Here is a 10,190-nt window from a genome sequence, read left to right on the forward strand (position 1 = left end):
TCAGTTTGGGTTAGAACCCTTCTCTCTGGGAGAGAGCAAAAAGCCAGCATTACTCCAGTGACTTTGAGAACGCTGATGCCAAGAACAGAACGTTTGTTGACCAAGCAGAAGGAAAGCTGACCTCAGATTCTTCCAATTACAGCTCGACAGACTACCAGTAACTTTTCTTATTGGCCCTCAGCAATAATAAAGGACAGATGGTTGCCAATCTTCCCACTATTCTGCTGTAGCATTCACACTAACACCCACACCACACCTACTTGATACTTGTCTGGGAGGGGACAGGTACCTTGGAAGTGATGTCAGAAAAAAAATCCACCTGTGAAAAAGTCTTGCCAATGTTAATGTCTGAAAAGTAGGGTTTATATAAGACTAAGTGCAGCTTGTGTTGTACAAAATGTGCCATTTCCATCACATTTGTAATGAAAACAGTGACAGACCTGAGCGTGCATTTTTAATAAGATCACTCTGACTCCACCTAATTTAAATTCAGTAGCAATTATGGACACAAGGAAAGATGAAATGCTATGTTGTGAAAGTTGGTTTTCACAGTATTTGAGGGAACAAGGAAGGAAAATGGTACGAGTAAGCAACAAACATTGCTATGAAGAGGTGAGGGTAGCCAGAGCAGGATCTGTGAGGACAGCCATGGATGCAAACCAAGATAATCCCTGTACTGCTGATCCAGGAATGGTGCTTGACTTCTGAGACTGCTTTTGAGAGACAAATTTACACTTCGTCCACTCTGCTAGTCAAAGGATAATTAGGTGTTTTTGACTTAGCCCTTTGCCATCGAGCTTTTTTTTCACTACAGTTGTTCATAAGAGCTGACCCGATATAGATCCTGTTCCTACAAATCTGCAGAAAGCGGCAGATTTATATTAATAAAATGATTCCATGACAGATGCTATGAAAGGACATTGACTGCGTAAAAGTAGTGCGAAACAGTGGGCTGAGTCTCTTCAGTCATTCATTTAATTATTTGATTTTATTCAAGACTTTTCTTTCTCCAAACAAAAAATGTTTGGAGAAAGCATTTCTTGATTTGAAAGACAGGCATCTGCCAGGGGAGGTGGGAACCTCCCTTGAAATGGAGACTATGACACCCTTCCCTCTGAATTATTATAACTAACATTAAGGGGCTTTCAGGCAAAGAGATAGGAAAAGGTTTTCCCCTGAGGCACCATAGCAGGTGGTGGAAAGGCTTTTTTTGGTGAGGTAGGGTGTTGGTAAGGTGGCAGTGCAATGGCCACCCTTGGGAGCAAACGCTAGCCCAGGGCAGTGACAAACTGGGCTGGGCTGAGCTCCGGCGGTGGCAGCGAGTCCTGCCCACCCCCTTTCCCCAAACCGCAGCTCGACCGTCCTTCTCTCCAGCTGGGAGAGCACGAAGAGCCAGCAGCTGCCCCAGTCCCCTTTCCCCAGCCCAGTTCTCGAGGTATCTGTGCTCCAGGGAAACCCTCAGACCGGGAGTAGCCAGCCGCCCTGCTCCCGGGGCAGCTTCTTCTGTCTCTCAGTCCTTATTGCCTCTTAGCAACAAAATGGGAGAAACTTCCCTAAGAGAGAGAAAACAACAGGAAAAAACAACCCCTAACCTCCCATGAAGCACAAAATGATGATCTTATATTCCAGGTTCAAGACAAACCTAAGAGGAGACTGAACGGGGTTACAAAACGCATAGAAAACACTTCTCCCTCAGGAACTGAGTAATTAAGAGTTGAAAATTGAATTGAAGGTAGTGTCAGTATTAGTAGAAAGTACCCTATGTTCCTGCTCTATTCATACTCTTCTCGAGATACCTGCCTGAGACTGGTGGGGGACTGGGGCTGGGGGGACTCTTGGACTGACCCTGCACGAGTATTCTGAACTTGGTACAGAAATGCAACACCAGTGTGTCACTCAGAAACTCTGTTATTGTCCTGCCCAGATCACAGTGTGAACAAGACCTTGGAAGAACAGGTATTTAATGTGTGCAGTGAATAACTTCGGGTCTGGGAGACCCAAATACATCTCCTCTGTTCCTCAGGAGAGTGAAGGAAAGAGTTTTTCAGCTTTTTGCCATGCAAATTAGTTATTTTTGGAATGAATGTTGCATTTGGTGCTGTGAAATCCACGTCTCCTGAAAGGAGAACTCTACTGAAACCACTACTGATCAACTCCTTCCCTTTTGGTGGAACTCAGCATCTTTGTTTTCCTTAGAAATCTTTTCCCTGCCGTATACAAGCAGGAAAGTCATCCTTAAGTAGGTCACTGGCTTGTCAGCAACTTGGTCTTCTGTGTGGGTTAAAGGGAAGTTAGTCCTATTCCTGGGACTATACCTCAAATTTATTTTAATGTACAACAAATAAACTTCAGCTTTGGTTAGTTGTCTCAAAAGAAGAGCACAAACTTTTTCTTTTCCCTTCTAATGGAAAAAAAATTAGCAGCAGGAATATTTGAACATTAAAGAAATGCAGAACAACTTTGCCTTAATAGTGTTAAGCCTCACCTAAAATACAGCTGTAAATAAGGGGTTTGGGTAACAAGGAGATCCTTTCATGAGGCAAAACCCAACCATCATCCACTTCTCCTCTGGGAGTAGCCAGGCAGATACTCACAGGCCAAGTGTGCAAGCAGCAGCAATGCATCCTGCCAGCAGGGATGTTAAGGGATATCACAGGCCTTCACTCTACTTAAAAGAGAAGGGTGTCCTTATAGGGTATTCAGTAAAATATAATTACTCAAAATTCTTTCAAAAATGATTTTGCTATTAAATAAAATAGAATTATTCAAAAGTTATTTCAGAAGATTTGACAAAATTATACATTGAACTTGAAAAAAATCAATGTTCAATAAAATCTGAGTTGTTTCACTATGCAGAAAGTTTCCTTCCCCCAAAATGAAGGATAAAGGAACAGAAAAATCCCCATCCCAAACCAGAAACAATCTGCTAGGTCCTAAAAAGCAAGTGAGTGAGATAAGTGATTGAACACAGAAGGATTAAGGTTAGAAGGGTCTTGAAAGAGCATCTAATTCTACCCCTGCTGCCATGGGCAGGGACCACTAGATTGCTGCAAACCCTGTCCAACCTGGCCTCATCCTATCAAAAAGGTTTAATTGAAATCTCAAGTTGTGAACCACATATATAAATTATTATATCCTAAAAACAAACAAACAAACAACCCCAGTGGCTTGTATATATGAAAATGAATAAAGCTAAAAATGAGATGGAAATTACTCCATTACAGACAGCTGTATCAAAATCAGAAATGAGCTGTGCCCTCTGTGTGTGTTCATGAGTGGAAAAATACAAGAGAGGACTCTGAAAGGGAAAAGTGAATTCTTGTAACAATTTGCATGACAAATATGTGCTGATTAGTACATGGACTGATTAAACTGTTACATTTTTTCCCCTACATAAGATATTACTGGGACAAAAGACTTATCAGCATATACATGTAAAAACTAGTAGAAGAAGCAGATGAGAATACTCTTGCTTCACGCTTATCTCCCCAGAGCCGGTGTGTGAGCTGAGCAATTAATACGAAGGACTCTTTGAGCTGGAACTGGACAGGGTCACAATTAACGTGACTGACAGCATTCTGGCACCTGGCAGCCCAGGTGCTGTGTGTAGTGCTGTGGCGGGAGGTGTTCAGAGTGCTGCAACCTTCCTGAAGAAGGGTCTGGAAAAGACACGCTGGGGGCACAGGCACGTCTGCGCCCATGCCGGGTGATTTCAGTTCTTCTGTGACCCAGGCAATGCAGAAGAGGAGACAGGGTCTTTGTGTGAGGTTCTAAGGAGAGCCTTATTGAGCTTCTTCCTGGAAGGGATCCAGGGAGAAAAGAGCCGCCCAGGTAGGGAAAGCAGGGGTTTATACAGGGACAGAACACTAGAGGAAATGGGATGAGGGCACAGAGGCAGAACAGAGGGGTAGAAGAAATCAACATACAGTTGCAAAGGCTCTGGGGGCAATCTTCTTGCTCTCCCTAAGCACAAGGGTTGTAGCTCAGGGGTTGGCCCTCCAGGCAGTGCAACAGGCTTTCCCTTTGCCAGGTCTCTGGCCCCACATGTAGGGTCCAGGCCAGGCGGGGAGCACACTACACCTGCCCTGCCCCAGTCCTTGTCTTGGTGTGCTGACCACGGTCTGCAGCTTCATGCACTTGCACACCTGGAAGACCCCAGCTTGCAGAGCTGCCTCCAGCTCCAGGGCCCCAACACGAGAAGGACATGGAGCTGCTGGGGTGAGTGCAGAGGCTGGAGAGATGGTCCCTCCAGAGGGCTGGAGCCCCTCTGCTCTGGAACCAGGCAAGAAGAGCTGGGGGTGTTCAGCCTGGAGAGGAGAAGGCTCCAGGGAGACCTTAGAGCCCCTGCCAGAGCCTAAAGAGGCTGCAAGAGAGCTGGAGAGGGACTTTGGGCAAGGGCCAGGAGAGACAGGACAAGGGGGAATGGCTTCACACTGCCAGAGGTTAGATGGGATATTGGGCAGAAATTCTCCCCTGTGAGGATGGTGAGGTTTTGGCACAGGGTGCCCAGAGATGCTGTGACTGCCCCATACCTGGAAGTGTTCAAGGCCAGGTTGGTTGAGGCTTGGAGCAACCCGGTCTAGTGGGAAGCGTCCCTACCTGTGGCAGGGGGAATGGAACTGGATAATCTTTGAGCTCCCTTCCAACGCAAACCCTTCTGTTATTCTGTGATTTTATGAAGACAGTGAGAGCTGGCATCCCTGGCAGCCCATGGGGTGTGCAGCGACCCTGGGCTCCATGATTATCCCTGCTTTGTTCATGCAAGAAACAGCTTCTTGCTTAAGCTGAAAGAGCTGGGCATGCCATTTATTTTCATGCTCTCCAGTAATTTGAGCTGTGTCAGTCATTTTTGAGTACTTTGTGGCTGATGCACCAGCACCTTATTGGTGCATTTACCCAGAAACAGCAGAAGATGGAAAGTCATGTGGTGCTTTGGAGGACTCAGAGCAAGAGGGAGGTGAAGACAGAAATCAGTCACAATTAGCTACCAGGAAGCAATTAGGAACAATAATGTGTATTCCTAAGCAAGTGTTTTAAAGGTGTAGTGTCAAAATTATCTTTACACTTACTTCAGTCAGATTTGGAGCAATTGAACTATTGAAGTGGGTGTTATAGCATTGAGGAACACATTGGTTCCTGGTGAAGTGACTTCAGTCTGGCACAGACCATTCCTCCTTTTCCCAGGGCAATGGTCTGGATAACCAGCCAGTGGTGCAGAATGGTGATTTTTATTACCACGTCATTAAAACTCTGTGTTCAGGAGTTTTTTTTATGAACATGAAGCGATGTAGCATCATGGTTTTGTTGCAGATATTAGCTTTAAAATGAAAGGGGATGGGGCTACATTAGGATAGTGTCTGGTGGGCACAGGCAGGATCTGGAGATCAGAAACCTTCTAGAAATAAACAAATGACTTTGCAGTTATTGACGTAGGTTCAGGAGCTTTAAAGCTTACACCACATTGCAAAAGCCCAAAGTGGTGTTACTCAAAGTAATCCAGAATTTCCCTTAAGTACAAGAACACAGAGCAATTATGCATTAGAGAAGGATTAATGAATATAATGGGTAATCAGCATGAAAACAGAGAAATCCAGAGACAGAGCACAGTTGTAGATGGAGTTTTCTTGGCAGGACTACCTGGCACTTTCCATGCTAAATCAGCTCACTGCTGCAGGCTCTTGCATGTGCTTAGACCATTTTTAAATCATTACATTTGACACCACAAAAACTGCGTCAAAGGGAGAATTGAGTGGAGCCAAGTATTTCTTGTTTGTGTCCTTTGCACATTTATCTGCAGCTCCATGGCTAAAATCTGCTCTCAAGTGTGGCAGGCCTGGGCTGAGTAGAGCTGATTGACTTCTACAGTTTGTACATCCAGCATGTTAATTACTTACAGCACTGGCAGGGGCTCTAAGGTCTCCCTGGAGCCTTCTCCAGGCTGAACACCCCCAGCTCTTCTTGCCTGCTCCAGAGCAGAGAGGCTCCAGCCCTCAGACCATGTCTCTGGCCTCCTCTGGACTCACTCCAGCAGCTCCATGTCCTTTTGATGTTGGGGGCCCTGGAGCTGGATGCATTCTTTTCCTCCCAGCATTGTGCTGTTCAGTGGCAGCACTGTTCCCTCTCTGATGAGGTGAGTGTACACTAAGACTGTCCAGGTGGCATTCCTGACCTGCAGATTTGGTCAAGCAACGAGGACGATAAGAAGCTGACCCTACACAATTGTGGGTGGCTTCTTTGGCACCAGCTGGGAGATGGAAATGAGGAAGACATGTTAGCATTCCCCTTGAATAGTTCCTAGGTGCTTTGGTGGTAGAAAAGAGGAGGAGGGTTTGCTATCTCTCAGAAAGACAACTTCCTAAATGCTTTGGCTTTTGCATGGCTATTGCTAAAAGTCATTTTAAGTATGGGGACTCAGCTATCTCTTGGACAAATAGCTTCTTCTTCTTCTTCTTCTTCTTCTTCTTCTTCTTCATCTTCATCTTCATCTTCTTCTTCTTCTTCTTCTTCTTTCTTCTTCTGTGTGAGTGCTGATAAATATTTTTTTTATCTGAATGTTTCACACTGTTATCAGGAGGCAGCATCTCTGAATGTCACTCCTTATTTTGTTCACCTAATGCAATCACAGTGCACTGGCATAGGCCAGGCTGTTGCTATAAATATTCCACACTCAAAGGTACAAAAATAACATTTTATCTCAGCTCTGTTGAAAGCAGGAACAGCAATGACAAGTTCTCACAAACTTCTAAAGCATTCATAAAAATCAAAGCAAATATACTATTCTTTAAACTGAGGTGTTTCTGAAAACAACCACATCAGACATATCCAATATCAAATTATGGCAGAGCAAACTAATTTCCTTTGAAAACATGGAAACTGAGTTTCTTAACAGAAAAGAAGCAGCAGAGATATGCATTTTGGTATTGCTAAAACATTTGTTTTTGGTATGTTATTTAAGCAAACTGTGGGAGTAGAATTTAGATTTGCCATAGAATTTAGATTCACTATAAGGTGAATACTAAAAAGAGACAGAGAGAGCAGTTGTTGATCTTTATTACCAAGATGCATTAAATGAAGAGCTTTTGCTCTGGCTGTTTGCTTCCCAGTGCTGGTGATAGCCCTGCTCCATTTCAGGGGCAGATAATATATAGATGTTTTCAGAGAGCTCACACGGTTGTCTTCATGCCTTTTCCCAAGCATTAACACCTAATTTCCAATTAGTTAGTGCATGCCCTGTGTAAATCAAAGCTGGCACACAACTGCTCTACAGTACAGGATCACAGCAGCTCTTCCCAAATCAATTTCATTACCTTTCATATTTGTGTCATGGGAAATTCCCCCCCTTTTTCCTTTTCCTTCTTTGCCAGAAGCATGACAAGCTACATGGATTCAAAAGAGACCCCACCTGTCTTCACTGACTTCTGTCCTTGTGAACAATGTCTCTATTAACCAGGTACAGAGAGGAGACCTTTTTTTAAACCTGTGGTAGTTTTGTTCCTTTTTGGGTGTTTTTTGTGTTGGTAAGAGTCAGAAAGTAAGGATTATTCAAGGAGGAATTGCACACAGAGATGTCTGAAGTGGATGGAGTAAAGTTGACAGGTTTCTGTATACTCTCTGTCTTGATTTAAAAGACAGGTGTCTGCCAAGGAAGGTGGGAACCTTCCTGGAATGGAAAATATTACCTCCTTCTCTTCAAATTATTATAACTTTGAAATTATGGGGCTTTCAGGCAAAGATATGGGAAAAGAAATAACAGTTCTTTACTAGAATATATATATATATATGAGAAAAGGCAAGCAAACAAACTTGGGCAATGCTGGGAGGAGAGCGAAGGTGGAGCAGGGAGAGGGGGGTTTTGGTTTTTTTTTTAAATTTTCTCTGTTTTGCATCTCGTGTGACATCCTGGTGATGGCAGAAGCAACCAGGCTCCTGCAAGCACCCAGGAGGTGCTTCCTCTGGAGAGAGGGAGGGGGTAGGTGGTCCTGGGTTTCCCCTGAGGCACCCAAGGTGGAAAGGGTCCCTCCCAGTGAAGCTGGATGTTGGAAGGTCCCAGTTCAAGGACCACTCTTGTGAGCAGAGTAAGGAGAAGCAGTGAAGGACAAAAAACTCCACAGCAGCAGTGAATCCTCTGCAGCGGCAGTCCAAACCACAGCCATCTCCCCTCCAATCCCAGAGAGAGAGATGAGCCCAGTCCCTTGAGCCCCAGCCAAGTCTTGGTTAGTGTCCCTCCCCTCGCCCCCCAAGCTCTTGTGGTATCTCTGCACTGTCCAGGAGAAACCCCCCAGCCCAGGACCTCACTCCCCAGCTAAGAGACTGCAGCAACTGCACCCCTTCCCTCCTCCTCCCCATCCTTTCTACATCTTTTTGAAGTATTGTCATTCATAATCTCTTAGGCAACAAATGGGAGAAAAATTCCCTGAGAGAAAGAAAAACAAAAAAATAAAAAAAATTAACTTTCAACATCCTCATAATAGAAACTAGATAATTTGAAAAGTGTAACAGCCAAATGTAGATAGGAACTAGCCTGGGGACCAAGAAGAATGGTCTCAGCAGCAAGGGGGAGGAGGGGAGTGCTCTGTTGATCAGGTCAGGTCGAAGAGGAGCTGTCTCATCTCAGACACAGCATCATCCCTGCTCTGAAAAGTCAGGTCACCCTCCCCATATATGGGAGAGGTGACATTTCAAATCAGAGGTATGCAGGAAAGATCAATGATTTCATGACCTGGAAGGTCTGAACTGAAGGGCTGACACTGAAAGACCCTGTAAGATGCTCAGCTATCCCCAGGCATTGCACAGATTTCCGAGGAAGAAGTGAGGAAGAAAGCCACTAAGCCAGGAAGCTGCAGTAAAGCCTGGTTTGGGAATGGCTTCCCAGTTGTTCCTGGGCTCTCTGGGGTTCAAATAATAAGGCTTTCCTTCTCTGTAAAAGAAAAATCCTTCCTCTCCCTTCTCAACTATTTTCAGACTCTCATGGTGTGGTAAATGCACAGCAAAGGTCACATAACTCCCTGGGAGTGGAGGGAGGCAGTCAAAAGCAGAAGAATATGTGCAGATGGCACAGGGTTAAAGGCAGATCTCTGTGTCACCATGTGCTGCACTGTTGGTGTAAATGGTGTTAAACCACCAAGACAATGATTAATTCCTTCTCCATACTCTGGGAGCTTTGCTATGGCACATCCCAGTGGAGAAGCTGAGTAACGAGGGCTCTGCTTGCAGGTATGCTGACTTCACAACCTGCAGCTTTATTTTTTTATATTTTAAAACCCCAATAAGTCAAAATGTGTATCCCTGTAGTGCAGATGTCATGACATTTCCAGCCCAGATTTCCATCGCTCTTAAATTTAGAAACATCCCTGGAAATATTTCCCTGCTGTTATGAGCTGAACAGGACTGATCTGCCTTAAGGACGGAGGTGTCCAGCCTGGTGACTCCAAACATTTCCAGGTGCAGACCCTCCTGCATGGAGAAATACAAGAGGCAAGACGACTCAGCCTTGTGGATGGCTCTTTTCTTCCTTGTTGACTATGGAGGAGCTCAGCTGGAGAGGTTGGCTCTGAGGGATGAGAAGGGGAGACATCAAATGAGGGGGATGTTGCTTGTGGCTCTCTTCACAACTTTTGAATGACCCCAGTGAGTATTGTGTTTTTTTAGGAGGGAAGGAGGTGCATCAGGGTACCCTTGGGTGCATTTTCAATGGCATGTGGTAGTAGGTGAGGCAAGCTTTCAACTCTTGCCTAGCAAAACCAAACAAAGCCAACAAAATAAATGTGTTTTGAAGTTCTTGTGTTCGATTGTGAGCCTGAAGGAGCCATGTAAAAATATTACCTGCTTTTACAAGAAATTCATGCAGAAAAATGCAAAGTAGATTACATTAATATTATCATTTTAAGCTATTGTTATGTCTTGGCTTGAAAGACAGGTGTCTGCCAAGGAAGGTGGGAACGTCCCATGGAATGGAAAATATGACCCCCTTCTCTCTGAATTATTATAACTTTGAAATTAAGAAAATTTGCTGGTTGGATAGACAATAAGATATTTTGCTCTGGCTAACACAATATTAGAGTATTTTAAGTATTTGGGGGTTTGTATTCATCAGCAGAGTGCCTCTCGTGGTTCAGTTATGCTTGGAAAAACTGACACTCACAGACTGCAGCTTCTTCTGCTTGTTGTAATTCTTATTTTTTGTTTCATCT

At 44.4% G+C, this 10,190-nt stretch overlaps 2 long non-coding RNA genes across 3 annotated transcripts; one reads left to right on the top strand and one right to left on the bottom strand.

Moving 5' to 3' along the window:
• Positions 1-1,409: 1,409 nt before the first annotated feature.
• Positions 1,410-3,664, bottom strand: LOC135294891 (uncharacterized). Its single transcript, XR_010356874.1, has 3 exons — positions 3,468-3,664; positions 2,595-2,668; positions 1,410-1,553 (listed from the first exon to the last, which is right to left on the bottom strand). It is a non-coding gene; the product is annotated as an uncharacterized LOC135294891 (long non-coding RNA).
• Positions 3,656-9,557, top strand: LOC135294892 (uncharacterized). Of its 2 annotated transcripts, none has more exons than XR_010356876.1 (3): positions 3,656-3,831; positions 7,368-7,450; positions 9,442-9,557. It is a non-coding gene; the product is annotated as an uncharacterized LOC135294892 (long non-coding RNA). The 2 variants fall into 2 exon arrangements; XR_010356875.1 differs by having other exon boundaries at positions 3,790-3,831; positions 7,365-7,450.
• The last annotated feature ends 633 nt before the right edge of the window (positions 9,558-10,190 follow it).

Source organism: Passer domesticus, chromosome 2, assembly GCF_036417665.1.
Source record: "Passer domesticus isolate bPasDom1 chromosome 2, bPasDom1.hap1, whole genome shotgun sequence".
Classification (NCBI taxonomy): Eukaryota; Metazoa; Chordata; class Aves; order Passeriformes; family Passeridae; genus Passer; species Passer domesticus.